Raw genomic sequence first — 19547 nt, 5'->3', positions numbered from 1 at the left:
TAGCTTCTGCCCTTGCCCCCTCCATTCAACAACCAAATTAATTCTTTTAAAATATGTTAGCACATGTCATTTAATTAAAAAACCCTGCCCAGTGGATTCTCATCTACGTTGAGTAAAACCATAAAGCTCCAATGGCTGTGAAGGGCTTGGATGGTTTGAACTTGTTACTTCTCTGACCTCATCTTCCACCCCACCTTCTTTCCCACTGCACTTTTAACACTCTGGGTTTTGTTGTGTTTTTGTTTTTGTTGAGGCAGGGTCTCACTCTGTTGCCCAGGGTGGAGTGCAGTGGTTCAATCGAGACTCAATGTAAGCTCCAACTCCTGAGCTCAAGCCATCCTCCCACCTCAGCCTCCCAAGTAGCTGGGACCACAGGTATATGCCAATGTCTCCAGCTAATTTTAAAATTTTCTGTAGAGACAGAATCTTGCCACATTGCCTGGGCTGGTCCTGAGTTCCTGGGCTCAAGTGATCCTCCTGCCTCAGCCTCACAAAGTGCTGGGATTACAGGTGTGAACCACCACGCCTGGCCACGTTTAACACTTTGGCCTCACTGTTCTGTAAGCATATACTCAACTCAGGGCCTTTGAGTTTTTTGTTTCCTCTTGCTGGAACCCTGCTACCACTCATGGCTTACTCTCTCACATATTTTAGGTCTCTTCTGAAAGTCACCATATCTGTGAGATGTTCCCTGAGTCCCTTATAACACTTACTTCCCCTTGTCCAGCTTACAGAACTTGTCATAACTGATTCACAATATACACATTTACTTTTTCTCCTTTTCTTCTCAGTAGAATGTCAGTTTCTTTTTTATTTTTATTTTTTTTTCTTTTTTGAGATGGAGTCTCATGGTGTCGCTTAGGCTGTAGGGCAGTGGCATGATCTCGGCTCACTGCAACCTCCACCTCCCAGGTTCAAGTGATTCTCCTGCCTCAGCCTCCCGAGCAGCTGTGATTACAGGCCCGTGCCACCACGCTCAGCTAATTTTTGTATTTTTTTTTTTTTTTTTTTTAGTAAAGACGGGGTTTCACCATGTTGACCAGGCTGGTCTCGAACTCCTGACCTCAGGTGATTTGCCCACCTCAGCCTCGCAAAGTGCTGGGATGACAGGCGTGAGCCCCCATGCCCAGCTGAGAATGTCAGTTTCAAATGCAAATCCAGGCCCACAGGGAGTTGTATGTCTTGTTGACTGCTGTTTTCCTACACTTGGACCATACCTAGCACACTGAAGGCATTCAATATTGACTGACTGAATGATTCACTGCTAGGAGTTAGTTAGTTTCAGGTAATAGAAATCCCAGCTGAAACTATTTAAAGCAGCAGTCCCCAGCCTTTTTGGCACCAGGGACCCGTTTTGTGGAAGACGATTTTTCCATGGACCGTGAAGGATGGTTTCTGGATGAAACTGTACTGTACTGTTGGCAGTACAGTACATCAAGCATTAGTTAGAGTCTCATCAGGAGCCTGCAACTTAGATCTCTTGCATACTCAGTTCACAATAGGGTTCGTGCTCCAGTGAGAATCTAATGCCGCTGCTGATCTGACAGGAGGCGGAGCTCAGGTGGCAATGCTCGCTCCTGTTTGCTTGCCACTCACCTCCTGCTGTGCAGCCCTGTTCCTAACAGGCTGTGGACTGGTCCATGGCCTAAAGGTTGAGGACACCTGATTTTTTTTTTTTTTTTTTTTTTTTTGAGACAAAATCTCACTCTGTTGCCCAGGCTGGAGTGCAATGGCATAATCTCGGCTCTTGCAAGTCTGCCTCCCAGGTTCAAGCAATTCTCCTGTCTCAGCCTCCCGAGTAGCTGAGATTACAGGCATGCACTACCACACCTGGCTAATTTTGTATTTTGAGTAGGGATGGGGTTTCTCCATGTTGGTCAGGCTGGCCTCAAATTCCCGACCTCAGATGATCCGCCCGCCTTGGCCTCCCAAAGTGCTGGGATTACAGGTGTGAGCCACCACGCCCGACCAAGGACATCTGATTTAAAGGAAGAAAAGGGAATTTATTGGCTTGCAGAACTATCAAAGAACAAACTTTCAACAAAAAAGTTTAAAGATCCAATTGGCTTTTGTTGGTAATTCATGAATTGGGCAGCGTTTCTTCTATGAAATACAAAGGCACCCTGAGGAGCTGAGCAGAGGAGCTGGGCTTTACAGGCAGAAGAGGCAGAAGAAAGCAGAAATAAGGAACAAAAAGCAGTTTGGTTGTTTCAAAGTCCCTTTTCTTATAGAATTAAAGCAGAAGGGACTTCCTTATCATGCCAGCTCAGGTTGATGGGGCCTCTTTGGATTGGTTGCTGTGAATCTTCCTTTTTTTTTTTTTTGGAAAACTGATCCACTTCTAAGTTCAGTTTGACTACGTAACAGCTAGCATGAGTGACTCCATTCTGGTTTGGTCTGATCTGTTGGGGCCCAGCGCAGGAGCTCAGTCCAAACCAATGGCATCCCCATAAGTTTTACTTAACAGAACTAAAAAGCCAAGGGATATACAGGCTTCAGGTATATCTGGAATCAGGGGCTCAAATGATGTTATCAGGACCACTGCTCTCCTGATGTCTCTGTTTTTCCTGCCTCTGTTCTGGCTTTATTCTGAGGCATACTTTCATTTTATGGGAGGAAGACTGTGACCAGTAGTGGTAGGTTTATGACCTTATAGCTCCAGGCAGAAAAAGAAAAAGCTTTTCATTGCCATCAATATAAAGTTAAGTCTAAGCTGGGCTTGGTGGCTCACACCTGTAATCCCAACACTTTGGGAGACTAATGCAGGTGGATCACTCAAGCCCAGGAGTTTGAGACCAGCCTGGGCAACATGGCGAAACTCTGTCTCTACACAAATTAGCTGGGTAGGGGGGCATGCACCTGTAGTCCTAGCTACTCAGGAGGCTGAGGCGAGAGGATCAATTGAGCCTGGCAGGTCAGGCTGCAGTGAGCTGTGGTCACACCACTGTACTCCAGCCTGGGTGACAGAGCCAAGACCTTGTCTCAAAAATAAAATAAGTTAAGCCCTGACATGAACTGGCCTGGATTGTAACATGTCTCCTTTCCCCAAAACCCATCACTGTGGCTGGGAATGCCATGATCTAATTATCCAGGTGCCATGCACATACCCCCTCCTGGAGCTGAGGGTGGAGCCAACACCGCAGAATTCCATGGATGAAAACCATGATGCTGCCAGTTGACTAAAGGTCAATAGATGCTGAGTCAACCAATAATGATTGTCCGTTAGATCACCTATTGCTCACATTAGGCAGTCTCTAGTCTCTAAAGTAGCCACACAGCAAAATCGCAGTGGTAGCAAAATCATAGGAGAGCCCAGCCTAACTGCTGGAATGGGAATCCACAGGAAAATTGCAGCCTGGCTTTGCTTAAACGGGTCAGCCACAGTGCATTTTCAGTGTTGGCAGTACAGTCTAAGGATGTGACAAGATCCTCACAAGGTGACTCACAGCCACATGACATTTCTAAATGTGAGGAGAAAAGCAGAATGTCCCTGTTGTGGCCAACAACTTATTGCCACTTTGAGGATAAAATAATTCCCAGCTTTGGTTTCCTCCTCAGGAAACTGCAACTGGTAAAACCTACCTTGTGAGTTATTGCAAAGATTAAAGAGAGGATCATGAGAAAATAGTGTTACAGTGCCTGGAAGAGAGCAGTCATCTGATAATAGTTTCCTTTCCCTGGACTTAAATACTCTGCTCTATTTTAATGTAATGTATGCGAGTCATGTGTTTACGACATGCTAAACAGGCAACAGTTATAGGGCACTGACGAACTGTTGGCCAATGGTCTAAGCACTTTACATTCAATAATCCATTTAATTTTTGGTCCCTCCCCACAAGTCTTTGGGGAAGAAAACATTATCCCCATTTTAGGAGATGAGGAGCTGAAAGGTTGAATAACTCACCCACGGTCTTACAGCTAGTTCGTGGCAGAAACTTATTTCAAATGCAGGCATTCTGACTGTAGGGCAGATGCTCGAAACCAGGACAGCATACAGCCTCTTCCTGAGAACATCTATTTCTTCCACTCTGAGCTGTTTGTCTTATGTCTCCTGTCAAAGGATGCCACACAAACCAACACTTAATAAATGCGTGGAAATATGATGGGGTGACAGACATGGAGCCTTTTCTGTCTCCTGCCAAGAAAGAATTTGAAATTCAGCTTTTGGCCATTGTCTCCTTGGGTAGTCACTAGCCAATGACAGCACAGCAAGAATGCTAGGGCCTAGCCATTTCTGTTCAACACAGGACTCCTCCAATGGGCAATCTTTGCCATAGAGCTCCCTGTTGGGTTGGCAGAGACTTTATAATATCTGCTCACTATTCTAACACTCTCCTTGCACAATCCGGCCTCCTCTCTTTTATCCTTCACAGACATTACTCCCTCTCCCAAGGAATCACCTGCATTCCTAACTCCTTCTCAGCATCTGCTTTAAGGAGTGGTGATAAGAGAGGGTTTGGGGACTGGACCACTCACCACTCAGCCTGCAAGGACCCCATCCAGGGTGGTATGTGGGACGTGAAGAGTTTGTGGCACAAGGTGGCAGCCCAGTGGGTAAAACTTTCACTGGCGGGGACTCGGGAGAATGTTTCAGTGAAGGGAAATGCCTTGGCTGATGCAACGATTTGGACTTTTGTACAGGGTTGAGGGTGAGGGGAGCATGGGAACAATGCATACAAGGACAGTGAGTTGGTTGGTTATTATGAAGTTGCACTGATGCTCAATGAAGGTGGGATGTGAGGATAATGAAAAGCCAAGATCATTAACAAACAATTGAAAACTACATATGAAGGCCAGAGGGTCTCTTTGGAAGTTTACAAAGAGGCCCTTAGTCCTGCAGTGGAAGGATAGAAAAAGCTAAAGGCCAAACTCCAGAATTAGCAATTAAGAGTTGCAGAGCTTCAAACCTGATTGATGCTCAGCTGAGTCAGTCTGTTATGCAATGATCAGGGCCCTGGTATGTAAAACCTGGAACCTGACACATGGGATGGAGCCGCCTGGCTGCATACCTCTAACCGGTTTGATTCCCTGGATTCCTCTGAATCTTCAGAGGCTGCAGAGTTGCTCCTCCTGCTTCCCTCTCCCATTAAGAGCTTGCATTCCCCAGTGTGAAAAGATACTGTAGAAGCCTCAACCTCACAGGACAACAGGAGTCCCCTTCAACATATGCCTCATTTTCTCTCCCAGCTGTAGGTGAACAACTATGTTAAACTGCAGCCTAATGTAGGTGGGATTGGTAGCAAGGAAGGGATTGTACTCAAATGGAGCTTCAAGCATAAACTGGAACATACCTGAAGGAGTCAGAGTACTTGTGGGACTGGATTTTGAGGGTGCTTGATCAAGGGGCCAGGACATAACACTGGCTGAAGGAAAGTTTGTTAAAATCTCATACGCCTACTCTCCCAGGATATGGGATTTAACATCCTGGCAAGGGCCCTGGGGGGATGGTGCAGACCTACTGCTAGGGTGGCTCTTAGAAGCATGGAGAAAGCAATGGTCCATGCTGAGCAAAGTTATCATATCAATATTGCCCTGGCAGATGGTAGAGGAAGGAATAAAGATGCAGAGGGAAGTGGACATGTTGGAATAGATATCTTCTGTGAGGCCAGAAGACCCCCAGAGGATTATGCGACACATAGGCCCAGAGCTTATGCTCCACTTGCCAAGGACATGAGGAATACTCCAGGGAGGGGTTGCCAGCATCAGGGAGAAGTTCAGTGCTGGCGAGGGCTGTGGGTAGGAGATGCTGTCACAGAGCTTGGCTCATGGATAGCAATGAGCATGGTGGGCTCCTGAAGCAAGAGGCCAGGGGCAGCACTTAACCACTAGAAGCCAGAGCGTTGTAATTATAGTAATGACCAGCAAAGCAGAATGGCAGCCAAGGGAGCTTGATCCAAAGAGAGTTGTGGAGATAGTTCACAGAATATGGTGTCCCAAAGGACAAAGTCAATGACCAGCCAATGGGGATGTTGCTTAATATGCACCACCAAAAGAAAGCAAGAATGAGGCTGGGCGTGGTGGTTCACGCCTGTAATCCCAGCACTTTGGGAGGCCAAGGCGGGCGGATCGCCTGAGGTCAGGAGTTTGAGACCAGCCTGGCCAACATGGTGAAACCCTGTCTCTACTAAAAATACAAAAATTAGCCAGGCGTGGTAGCGGGCACCTGTAATCACAGCTACTCGGGAGGCTGAGGCAGGAGAATTGCTTGAGCCCGGGAGGAGGAGGTTGCAGTGAGCCAAGATCGTGCCACTGTACTCCAGCCTGGGTGACAGAATGAGACTCTGTCTCAAAAATAATAATAATAATAATAATAATAATAATTAAAAATAAAAAAATTAAAAGAAAGCAAGAATGGAGGAGCAGGAGGCTGCAAGAGGTTGCCCTAATGAAACGTCATGGTTGGGGAAACAGCAAGAGTTCCATTTGAACTATAAAATATGGCTCCTGCCCCAGCATTTTGAATTCTTCGTGTCCATGAACCAGCAGGTAAGAAGAGTTGCCATCTTGGCAAGGGTAATTGCCCCTGATTAGCAGGAGGAGTTTGGGCTGCTGTTACAAGTGGGGGCAATGAAGAATATGTGGAGAACTCAGGCAGTCCAGTTGGGTGCTTTATGATACTCCCTGGCCCAACTGAGAACATACATGGATGAGTACAGCAACCCCAGCTTGAGATAAGTATGGTTACCAGTGGCTTCATTCAGAAATGAAAGTTGTGTCACACCACCAGCAAGTCACTGAGACCACTAGAGATGATAATTGAGGGAGAGTCAATTTTGAATGGATAGTGGAGAAGGGAGAGGATAAGTATCAGTTGCAGTCCCAAGACCAACTGCAGTGACAAGGGCTATAGTTCATCCCACTGATCTGCCTCTTTTAAGTGTCTCTGCAAGAGAGGCGCACTGGAACCCTGGAGTAGCTGTTCCCTAAATGGGAGGGGAGCTGCATGGTGCATGGGGTGAACTGTGGCAGTTGTGAAGACACACCACTTGGCTCTCCGTTGGAGAAAGAACTTCCATTCAGCTGCAAGGAGAGTGGTTAGTTGACAGCCTCCAGCTGCAGCAGCTTCAGACCACCTCAGTTTTCAAGCTAAGGCCACACTCTTCCTGAACGGTCTCCAGATAATAACCGAACATAGTGGAAGTACTAGGGGCTGGCTATTTCTGGCCAATGTGGATATCTTCCAATCGGCAATCTTTGCTCTGGAGTTTCCCATTGAGTTGGCCAAAACTGTCAGGTGTGCATTGCATTCTGAGGTGCTCCTGTTCAATCCTGTTTCTTCCCCACTATTTTTTTTTTTAAACAGAGTTTTGTTTTTGTTGCCCAGGCTGGAGTGCAATGGCATGATCTCAGCTCATCGCAACCTCTGCCTCCCGGGTTCAAGCGATTCTCCTTCCTCAGCCTTCTGAGTAGCTGGGATTACAGGCATGTGCCACCATACCTGACTAATTTTGTATTTTTAGTACAGATGGGGTTTCTCCATATTGGTCAGCCTGGTCTCGAACTCCCAACCTCAAGTGATCTGCCCACCTCAGCCTCCCAAAGTGTTGGGATTACAGGCATGAGCCACCGCGCCCAGCCTCTTCCCCACTTTTTTTTTTTTTCACAAGTGTCAAATTAATATAATGGCCTAAAGGCTTTATCTGTCCAAGCTGCTGATTCTCCCTTTTTTCTTTAACAGGCATTTCACCTGAATCAACTGTTTGTGTTCTTAACTCCATCTCCTCATCTGCTTCCTGGAAGACCCAACTGACATAGATGGTTACAAGAAATGATTTCCTCCTTATAAAACTTTAGGTAAATAAACTCTCTGAGCTTCAGCTTTCTCCCTGTAGAAGGAGCATATTAACTCTCTCACTGGGTATTTGGGAGGCTTAAATACATACATTTTAGATTTTTATGAGAATTAAATAAAGCAATGCATGTAAGATATTTTGCAAACAACCTTGCACATAGTAAATGCAATAACTTATTCAAATGGAAGAGATAAAGCCAACCATGTGTGGAAACGTATTAGCTTTCTTCACTCCTGATGGATATGGCCATTTGCCTGGCACTAGAGAAGTGTTATTTTTTTTCCCTATTGCTATTAACATCTTTACCTTCAGTGAGAAGAGAAGTATCGGTTATGCCAAACCAAGAAGATGAGAATAGACCTTAAGTACAAGCGATTGTAGTGGTTTTTAGAAATACATATATATACTATTTAAGAACATATATATACATATATATTTTTTTGAGATAGGGTCTTGCTCTGTCTCCCAGGCTGGATGGAGTGCAGAGGCACGACCACAGCTCACCGCAGCCACAAGCTACCAGGCTCAAGTGATCCTCCAAGGTTAGCCTCCCAAGTAGCTGGGACTACAAGTGCATGCTACCACACCCAACTAGTTTTTAAATTTTTTGTAAAGACAGGGTCTTGCTATGTTGCCAGGGCTGGTCTTGAACTCCTGGGCTCAAGTGATCCTCCTACTATGGCCTCCCAAAGTGCTGGGATTACAGGCATGAGCCACTGTGCTCGGTTATATATTTTTAAGTGATATAATAATGACAATGAAAATTTGAGATGAAAATTGAATTGTGATTATATAACCAAATGATTTAAATCTACAATGTTTAAACAGGAAGAACACTATACATTTTCCATATCTGAAAACTCTATTACAAGATTGGGTAATTTATTCTTCTGCAATGAATTTTGATGTAGTATTCACGAGTCCATAACCAAGATATATTTTAGTTTTCAATAATATGTGGTTTCCTTTTTAAATCAAAACTTTTCATTTGATTTCATTCTCATGTATAAAAATGTACACATCACTTTTGGCTAAGTTTTTGGCAAAGCTAGAAAGTGGAATACCATTAGGAACTTTATCCAAATGCTTAGAAGAGCATAGCTCAGCAAAAAAAAAATTTACCCATCTAGAGGCTATAAACTGCCTATGGCAAGGTTTGTGCTGAGTTTAAGTCACATCTGAAGTAAATTTATGGTACAGGTATTTATTAAAGTATTTATTACTTCCTCTAGCAAGTCCTTCAGCTAGTGGAATTTTAAGACATGTAACCTGGAGTATTGACTTAATTATATTCTGTATCTGATTTTAATGGAGAAACTAATCATTACAGTGCATGAAACCATAAGATAGAAATAACCATCCTTTAGGAGACAGGCTAAGCTTTTTATGTTTAATTTGGTAATTTTCTGACAGCCACACCATTTTCTGCACCTGTTGTTTTAAAAATTAATTTGGAAGAAATTTCCTTATTGTAGGTGGACAATTTGAAAATGAAAAATTCTTACCCTGTGAATTTCTCACCCGGAGCACTTTCTTTAACTTTTCCACCAAGGACGTCCCCCTCCCTTCAACTCAAATTAATGAATGAACAAGTTTGAATGCACATGCTCTTCCTGGGAAAAAAAAAATTTTTTTTGTTATCTCTGTTGATTTTGCCAGTTAGAATGAGAAGACTGCTTTTTCTGTTTCTTAGAATATTATCCTAAATTTCTGTTTCAACCACTGTCCTAATAACCTCCCTGAATGATCAGTTGGATATAAAATCATAAAGACACGCCGGGTTTGGAATAATAACCACATTTCCCCCACCCTTCTACTTTAAAAAGACGTTAAACCTTAACATCATATAATCCATATATTCCATACCTAGTCATTAGTTGCTATTTCACAAAAGTAAAGTCACCAACATGTCACTCATGTAATATTTCTTTCTGTTCCACTGCTCCTGCCTGCAACTGTTTAGAAGCTCTTCCTATCCCTGTCCTTGCTTCCAACATTGCACACATTTTCTTCTCGTGCTTAAAAATAAATGTCAAGTTCTTGATCTTTTGTTAAAGATTCATTGCCAAAGATGGTTTCACAGCAGGAGCCTTCCTAGGGAGAGAGTTGGCTCACATTCCTGCTAAGAATGTAACCTGGGAATGATGGAAAAATAATTATAATCAATGTCAGAGAGCATATGGGTTTCTACCGAGAAGGCTGCCAAGTAGGACCTGCACTAATCCTTTCCATCCATTATCAGCCAGTTGACTCTAGCAGAAAAATTCCTCATATTTGGAAAAATGAAAGTCCAAATCTCACACATATTTCTCCCGCATCTGAGAGGTTTCTGAGTGAAACCAGTGAATGCCTTGCATTTCTGAAGCTTAGTTTCCATAAAACTACATTATTGTTTGTTTTCTTGTCTGTAAATGTGGGATTGCCTTATTTCTACTGCATCCTTTAATGTGGGTGACCCACTAAGGTCAGTACACACATAGTGAAAGAAATGAGGCCATTCTAATATGTACATTGAAAAGAACCACATTTTAAAAGCTTTGTGCTGATGTGTGTTTCGGCTGGATATACCCCAACAGTATGTGTTGTTTTCTAAAAGAGGAATTATGCTGAGTTAATTAATTGGAAGCAGAAACACCTGGTGCATATCATTATGGAATAAGGCCCTGGGTGATTTAATTAAGATCTTTATTGTTACCAAGTGGCTTTCCAAGTATTTTTCCACTGAACTTATATTTTACTTTACCCTCCACCCTGCTTCTCTTCAGATATATGCCAGGTGGTATATAGTTCCTTTTTTTTTTTTTTTTTTGAGACAGTCTAGCTCTGTTGGCCGGGCTGGAGTGCAGTGGTGTGATCTCAGCTCACTGCAACTCCTGCCTCTCAGGTTCAAGTGATTCTCGTGCCTCAGCCTCCCAAGTAGCTGGGATTACAGGCACATGCCACCAAGCCAAGCTAATTTTTGTATTTTTAGTACAGATGGGGTTTCACCATGTTGTCCAGGCTAGTCTCAAACTCCTGGCCTCAAGTGATCCACCCATCTTGGCCTCCCAAAGTACTGGGACTACGGGCGTGAGCCACCGTGGCTGGCCAGTATACAGTTCCTTTTAGGAGAGAATTTTCTCTCTGTAGAATCTCTGAATACAGGCAAACCAGACATGAATTTGAATTCTCCTTATAAGCTTCTGTGGTTAAAGGATTAGAGCAACTTGCCTCTTTTCTACATAGCAAAAAGATAAAATTCAGCCCGTCCTAAACCGACATTCTCTTATTTTCTAAGCATCAATAAATCAATAAACACAATAAATATGGCTTCTTGTTAAAAAAAAAACACAGAGTAGACAAAGCAGGGGCATTCTGATTTAGAATAGATGATTCTTCCAATATTTAGAACACCTCAAGCAAGGAGAAAAATGAACTGGAAATGAGGTTGCTGTTTGCTAGTATGGAGTTCCATTCGTAGATCTAGCACTCAACACAGATACAACAAATTGGGCAGCGGCCTCTCAGTCCTCTCTGCTCCAGTGGAAATATTCGGTATGGCTGTCCAGCTCTCAAGTCATATTCTAAAACAAAGACTTTAAAAGACAAATCGTATATTGATATTGTGATGCCACTCAGCCATATAACTTGGCCCCAGATCCCACTGCTAGAGTTATAAAGATGAAATGATTTTTGGCTGGGAACAGTGGTCACACCTGTAATCCCAGCACTTTGGGAGGCTGAGGCAGGTGGATCACTTGAGTCCAGGAGTTTGAGACCAACCTGGGTAACATGGTGAAACCCTATATCTATTAAAAAAAAAAAGAGACTGGGCATGGTGGCTCAAATCTGTAATCCCAGCACTTTGGGAGGCTGAGGCAGGTGGATCACTTGAGCCCAGAAGTTTGAAACCAGCCTGGCCAACATGGTGAAACACCATCTCTACTAAAAATATAAAATTAGCTGGGTGTGGTGCTGTGTGCTTGTAGTCCCAGCTACTCGGGAGGCTGAGGCAGGAGAATGGCATGAACCCGGGAGGCGGAGCTTGCAGTGAGCAGAGATCGTGCCACTGCACTCCAGCCTGGGTGACAGAGTGAGACTCTGTCTCAAAAAATAATAATAATAATAATAATAAAGAAAGAAAATGAGGGATCTACCCCAATGCTGCATTATCAGCTTTCAGGAAGACTTGTATTTTACTTCTTATTCACCCACCCTCCCACCTCACCAGCATATATCTATAAAACCTATGAAAACTTCAGGGTGACCAATATCCCTAAAATACACCTGGGTGCAATTCTGTATTTGTAGAGTAAAATGAGTCAGATATGGACATCCTCACACAGCAACTATTCAGAGGAGGATGAAAACCAGAACTCAAAGACTTAAAGCATTTTTAACTGAGAAAAAAAATTCTAGCTATATCTCTGCAACTGGTTTGACAGAACCTAGAAATCAAATTTGCCAAATACTGGTCCCATGTGTTTTGTGAGGATACTACGTATATCATCAAAAGGCTCCATAGTTCGTTTGGTGTGGTGGCCAAATAAGATTATAGAAGTGTTCTTTTTCTTGAGTAGGCTGTACTGTGCTTATTAATAATAAAAACACTTCACCCACTTGTTCAGTATAAAGGCAGGCTCTAACGCCCTAGTGAATTGTGTCGTCAAGTTTATTAGTAAGTTGATTATTTAGAAATCAAAATTCCATAAACCCAGTGGTATAAATGGTAGTTAAATTCCAAGCATAAATCCCAAATAGGATTGACTTCTAAGTCATCGGAGCAAAACCAAGGCTGAGTTCCAGCTGCTGGGAGTGAACACCTGTGCCGGTTCTTCTCCATTTATCACCTGCTCAGTGCTCTGGAAGGCCAGCTTCCTACAGACTGATTTGTTCACCTGGGCTCCCTTGCTGGCTGGCTTTCAGTTGGCTTCAGCCAAGAAGGGGCACAGACTAGAAACAGGAGATGGGAGAAGGTGGGGTATTTCTTCATCTGTTCCTCTCCTGCTTAGCTGCCAGCAACTGGCAATGGCTATGTCCCTCCAAGACTATATTTCTAGCTGAGAAGCCTCTTCCACAGCCCCAGCCCTTACTGGGCTCTGGGAATATGGTTCCTTCCCTTTGGCCCCCAGTCTTGGGGGTATAACAGCTCCTTGCTCTTGTTCCTCGCTGGTATCTGAACATCCTGTGTTGGTTTTCTTAACCCTGTCTATGCCTCAGAGAATAATCTCTTCATTACAGTTTCTTCATTTGTACCATCTAAGGAGAATTGCATTCATCAAGATCCTGACCAGCTGGGCGCAGTGGCTCACGCCTATAATTCCAGCACTTTGGGAAGCTGAGATGGGTGGATCACCCGAGATCAGGAGTTTGAGACCAGCCTGGCCAACATGGTGAAACCCCGACTCTATTAAAAATACAGAAATTAGCTGAGTGTGGTGGTTTAAGCCTGTAATCCCAGCTACTCGGGAAGCTGTGGCAGCAGAATCACTTGAACCTGGGAGGCAGAGTTTGCAGTGAGACGAGGTCGCGCCACTGCACTCCAGCCTGGGTGACAGAGTGAGACTCCATCTAAAAAACAAAACAAAACAAAACAAAACAAAAAAAGACCCTGACCAAGAGAGTGAAGGAGGAAGAAGAGGAAAAAAATATTTCATGTTTCTTTCCTGAGTGTAGGAATCCCTGGTGGAATTTCAGACATGATAATTCATGGATCTAACAGGTATTAATCATGTTCCTCTTATAAGCCATTCATAATGAAGAAAGTAGATCTAGTTCCTGCCCTCAACAATAAACACACACATGAATAACCAAAATAGGTACATGTTTTGGAAAATCTTACGTAGGAAATAAACAGGGTGCACTGATAGAGTCACTCATGGGGGAGAGCAGTTTTGGATAGGGTGGTCAGGGAAGGCCTCTCTGAGGAGGTGACAGTTAACTGAGACCTCAAGGTTGAAAAGGAAACAGCCACCGTGCAAAGATCAGGCAAAGGGCAGGGAACATGTGTTCCAGGCAGAAGGAGCTGAAAGTGTAAAGGCTTGGAGGTGGGAAAAGAGCTTTGTGGGAAAACCAGGACATATGGCAACTGTTTGACTTTGGAGGAAATTAAAGACATATTTGCAAGCCACATGGAGAGTGGAAGGAAGACAAATGCGACTGGAGGAAGGGCCAGGTGGAGAGTGGGAGAGACGAGGCTGGACAGGAGCTCAGAGAATGTAGGGCAGGCCCTGTAGGCCAGGGTGAAGATGACGGTTTTTATTCCAAGTGTAGTGGGAAGCCAAGAAGAGTTTGAAAGAGCAGAGTCATGCAATCTGGTTTATCTTTCTAAAAGATCGCACTTGCTGCTCTATGAAGAAGGACTTGGGGAGAAACAAGTAGAATCAGGGAGAACAGTCCGAGGGCGATTAAAATAATCCAGACGGAAGATGACTACGTTTTAGTCTGAAGTGATGGGAGTGGTGATGGAGAAAAGCAGACGTCTGCGAGTTTTATTTTGGAGATAGAGCCACAGGACTTGGTAAGGATTGGGCATGCGGGGAGGCAAGGGGAAGGGAAGAGTCAAGGAAGCCTCCCAGGTTGCTGGCTTGGGCCTCGGTCTGGAGGGTGAAGCTGTTTATGGAGAGGTGGAAGACTAGGGGAAGAATAAGGATGGAAAGATTTTTAAGATGAAGATGTCCACGAGACATCCAGCGGAAATATCAAGCCGGTAGATGGCTGCCTGAACCTGGAGCCCAGATGACAAGTTTGAGCTGGAGGATCTTTTTTCTAATCTCTTAGTGGTCAAGTAGGCATCTCGGGTCAACCCAGCTTATGCCAAAAGAGACCTCCACCAGGCCTGTATGGACCTGTTAAAACTCTATATGGGGCTTAGATGTGAAGCCCCACTTAGTAAAAAGCATCCCTATACCCTGCTTTGTCATAAGAGCACATATTTTCTTTGAAGAAAAGGATTGCTAGTCAAAAACAAGATTTGAGAATTCCTAGGTCCCTGACTTAATACCCTCATAATCTTGCCCCTAGAGTTCCAATTTTAACATGACTTAATGGTATATTTAAAGAGAAAGCCCCGGAGTCCAGTTGAAGTGACAGACAATATTGTCCTCATGGGGAGACATGGGCCCATAGTAAGAGATAAAGTTCCAAAGCTTTTCCTTCTGGTTGTCATGGCAACAGAAGCAAGCACTCTGGAGGTGGGAAGGAGGACAAGGAGGAGAGAGGAGTAACCAGAAGCTATGGTGGCTGTTAGTCTGCAGAAAATAATTCAAGACAGATATTTGCAAGCTGCATGGAGCACACGCCCTGTACATCCAGGTTAGTTGTAAGTATACAGTTTGTAAGTAGACAATTTGTTCTTTTTAAGAACCAGAGATACACATAAAAGCTTTGTCAGACTAGGGGGCCAGGAGTACATCATGCATCTGTTTTATCCCTTGTACTCAGTGGACTGCCTGGGGCTCCATGTACTTAAATAAATGAGCAAATGAGATCTCAAAAGAAGAGTCACTACCCTGCTTATTTCATATGGGTTCAAAAGTTGCCAGGTGGATAGAGCCTTTGGATAAAGATTTTAGTTTACATCAGAACCATATGCATATTGTGGTCAGTGATTACAGAGTGACAAGAAGTGAAAAGAAGGCTAGCCCCCAAGCCAAAAGCCCAAGTCGGTGGGAAGTGGGACGTAGGTCTCGTTCCCCAAGATTGAAGCTGAAAATTATTCACTAACCATGGATAGGATGTTATATAATTGTACACTTCCCATCAGGATCCAGTTTATGATAGTTTTGGACTACATTCTTTTTCTTTCTTTCTTTCTTTTTTGAGACAGAATCTCGCTCTGTTGCTCAGGCTGGAGTGCAGTGGGGCGATCTTGGCTCACTGCAACCTCTGCCTCCCGGGTTCAAGAGATTCTCCTACCTCAGCCTCCCGAGTAGCTGGGACTACAGGCGTGTGCCACCATGACCAGCTTTTTTTATTATTATTATTTTTAAATAGAGATGGGGTTTCACCATATTGGCCAGGCTGGTCTCAAACTCCTGGCCTCATGTGATCCTCCTGCCTTGGCCTCCCAAAGTGCTGGGATTACAGGCGTGAGCCACCACACCCGGCCTGGACTAGATTCTTGAGGTGATTAAATATCATCTATAACTGGGAATGTAACAAAGGCTGTGGAAGTAAGGAAAGGTGATGGTGTGATAAAGAATACAGACAAAAGGGCATGGATTCCTGCCTACCCTAAAAACAAGGAGACTTGAGGAGTTAAACTTTGTTCAAGAGAGTTTAGTATATCTGATGCACACAAATATCCAGATATTTGAAAAGGAAAATCCCTAGTGCTGTGGACCCTTGGAGAGCCTATTAAAATATCCCTCAAGACCTTTCATCTGTCTTTGCTCTAATTCTGTACTCACCAAGCAATCAATATTTTCATCACTAATTCTGTTTCTTTATATGCTGAAAAGGATACCCTGAATAAAAAACACGCATATCTGATAATAGGAAAAGTACATTCCCCTCTCCAAATTGCACTGATAATAAAATTCAGACACCATATCAAGGACTTCCAGCCCTCCTGATTGGCCTCTGATGACCTCTGTGATCTCAGCTGCTGTCCCTCTCCCCTGTGACACTAAGCTCTAGTCACCTGGACCTTCTTTCCATTCCTGCAATACCACAGACTTCCTGCTCAGTCTGCCCCTTCCAGTTTCACCTGCCAGCCCTGCTCTTCCCCAGATATTCCCATGCTTGGTTACCTCTTACCTGCCCATCAGATCTTAGTTCAAATGTCACCTCCTCAGAGAGATTGCTGTGCCCATTGTTGCAACCTTTCCCCATTTTACCTCCCCTAATGGTCACTTTCTATCCCTTAGTCTGTTTTCTCTTTCACTAAATAATATCTTATTTGTATACTTGCTTATTATCTGATTCTCTCCATTGGAATACAAGTCCAATGCCACTGTAGCCTCAGCACTTAGCACAGACTCAAGACTCAACAAGTATTTGTGTAATGAATGGAATGTGGGAAAGAATAAAATACGAGCTGCTATAGATGAGAGAGAGGAGATACAAATAGGGAGCACAGACGAGGTAAACAGAACACACACACTGTGATTTTTACAACACACCACTCATTGCAAATACAGCTCATGCATATAGCTTGTCTGTCTGTGTATGTCCCTTTACCCCTACTCTACTTTATTATTATTATTCTTTTAATAGAGACAAGGTCTCACTCTGCCAACCAGGCTTGAGTGCAATGACATGATCATAGCTCACTGCAGCCTCAAACCCCTGGGCTCAAAGGATCCTCCTGCCTTGGCCTCCCAAGTAGCTGGGACTTCCAACGTGCACCACCATGCCTGACTAGTTTTTAAATTTTTTGTTGAGATGGGGTCTCACTATGTTGCCCAGGCTGGTCTCAAATGCCTGGCCTCAAGTGATCCTCCCATCTCAGCCTCCCAAAATGTTGGGATTACCGTGAGCCACTGTACCTGGCTCTACTTCACTTTAGACTGTGAACAACTTGAGGACAAGGACCATCTTGTTCATGTTGGCATCCCCATGACCAAATAAATGTCTGTGGGACACTTTAATGCCCTTCTGATGGAAATGGGAAGTTCAGAGAAAATTTTGAGATTTTCTATTGGGTGAGCGTGGCTTAATTGGCTGGGTGAGAGCCTGCCAGAACAAGCAGTTTCTACAAGATAAAAGAAAAAAGATGTGTGGGTAGTGACAGCACCAAAAGATAGCCTACGGTGGGTCTTTTAGCCCTTCCTCCTCTGTAATCTCCATCAGCATCCTCCAGATCTAAAAAGATTCCAGGGAATTGCCTCAAGCTTCCCCCATTTTGCTGCCCCGATTGCCCCCAGATTGCTGCCCTGAGCTTTTCCGGCTAAAAATACCATAGCCTCACCTACCACCAGGGATACAGTTAAAAACATAAAAATAAAAATAAAGAAGGAAATGCCAGAGCCATCCCTGTACATAAAAGTTAGACAGGGCTGGGCGCGGTGGCTCATGCCTGTAATCCCAGCACTTTGGGAGGCCGAGGTGGGAGGATGATGAGATCAGAAGTTCAAGACTAGCCTGGCCAATGTGGTGAAACCCTATCTCTACTAAAAAAAAAAAAAAAAAAATAGCCAGGTGTGGTGGCATGCACCTGTAATCCCAGCTACTCAGGAGGCTGAGGCAGGAGAATCGCTTGAACCCAGGAGGCGAGGTTTCAATGAGCTGAGATCGCACCATTGCACTCCAGCCTGGGTGACAGAGTGAGACTCTGTCTCAAAAAAAAAAAAAAAAAAAAAGTTAGACAGAAACAGCTCTCACTTGACAAAAATCCGGAAAGGGACTTAAGAAGACAGGCCAGCTGAAAACAAGGGTGCACAAAAGAGCACCAGTGAGAACCAGCATTCAACAAGGAGTGACTGGAAAGAACTGTTTCATGTTTCAAACATTGCCAGCTGAGTAACATGAGAGCGAACTCGTTATTTAGCTCAGCTATATATAGTTTGCATCCTGGAATCCACTCATACTATATATAGTAGAGTTTTATGCGTGCACTTGAACTGATTGTGTGTGCTGGACTGGAGTGTTCTTGTGGTGCCAGAAATGAAGAGAAAATGGAAATCTTCCATGGGCCCATGGGTATGTTCATTACCACTGTTGCCATTTTCACAAATGTATGACAGTGGCAGAAAGCTAATTGAGACCAGCCATGGAATAACAGGGCAGAAACGGGTAAGGAATACTTTGGTTTAAGGATTTCTCTTGGAAAGGTGCCTCCTTTCCATCTATTCCTTGTGGAGTATTTAAAGACTGCCTATGGTCGTCGATCAGAAACAATATATATTAAAAGAAAGTTTCAAGGTCCAAATAATACCGAGGTGTTATACCAAAAAAAAAAAAACACACAAAAATAATTTATTGTCTGGTCTAACTCAACAAAACAGTTCTATCAAACTGCTCATCATTCCCTGGCTCCTAAAATTCAGTTTTTGGAATATAAGTAATTTTTTTGAACTTCTGCTTTTTCTTGATTAGAACAGCAATTTTTCTGACCTGCTTTGAAAAGTACAGTGTTCTCTGGATAGCCTATTTCAGGCCAAAAAAAACTCTTATTTTAAATCAGGAGTCTCAAATCTCTTTTGAAAAGCTGCTTTTTTAGGTCAGGCGCAGTGGCTCACGACTGAAATCCCAGCACTTTGAGAGGCTGAGGCGGGTGGATTACTTGAGTCTAGGGGTTCGAGACCAGCCTGGCCAACATGGTGAAACCCCATCTCTACAAATAATCCAAAAATTAGCCAGGCATGGTGGCTTATGCCTATAGTCCCAGCTACTTGGGAGGCTGAGGCAGGAGGATCATTTGAGCCCGGGATGCAAAGGTTGCAGTGAGCCAAGATGGTGCCATTGCACTCCAGCTTGAGAACACAGTAGTGTTTTTTTGGTGTTTTTTTTTTTTTTTTTTTTTTTTTTTTGCAACGGAGTCTCACTCTATCGCCCAGGCTGGAGTGTAGTGGCTGCAATCTCGGCTCACTGCAACCTCCGCCTCCTGGGTTCGAGTGATTCTCCTGCCTCAGCCTCCTGAGTAGCTGGGATTACAGGCACCAGTCACCATGCCTGACTAATTTTTGCATTTTTAGTAGAGATGGGGTTTTGCCATGTTGGCCAGGGTGGTCTCAGACTCCTGACCTCAGGTGATCCACCAGCCTTGGCCTCCGAAAGTGCTGGGATTACAGGCGTGAGCCACCATGCCCTGCCAAGAGTAGTGTTTTTACT

At 44.0% G+C, this 19547-nt stretch overlaps 1 long non-coding RNA gene across 4 annotated transcripts in view; it reads left to right on the top strand.

The window, feature by feature from the left end:
* Positions 1–19547, top strand: part of LOC117976567 (uncharacterized) — a 99042-nt gene that overhangs the window by 19695 nt on the left and 59800 nt on the right. For 2 of the 4 annotated variants that reach the window (XR_008621700.2, XR_008621701.2), the window contains exons 2-4: positions 7679–7794; positions 13014–14292; positions 14949–15086. This is a non-coding gene — a long non-coding RNA (uncharacterized LOC117976567). The remainder of the gene's footprint in view (positions 1–7678; positions 7795–13013; positions 14293–14948; positions 15087–19547) is intronic. The other 2 variants (XR_010110691.1, XR_004667283.3) reach the window with 2 other exon arrangements.

Source organism: Pan paniscus, chromosome 19 (genome assembly GCF_029289425.2).
Source record: "Pan paniscus chromosome 19, NHGRI_mPanPan1-v2.0_pri, whole genome shotgun sequence".
In the NCBI taxonomy this organism is placed as follows: Eukaryota; Metazoa; Chordata; class Mammalia; order Primates; family Hominidae; genus Pan; species Pan paniscus.
This window is presented reverse-complemented; position numbering and strand designations above follow the sequence as displayed.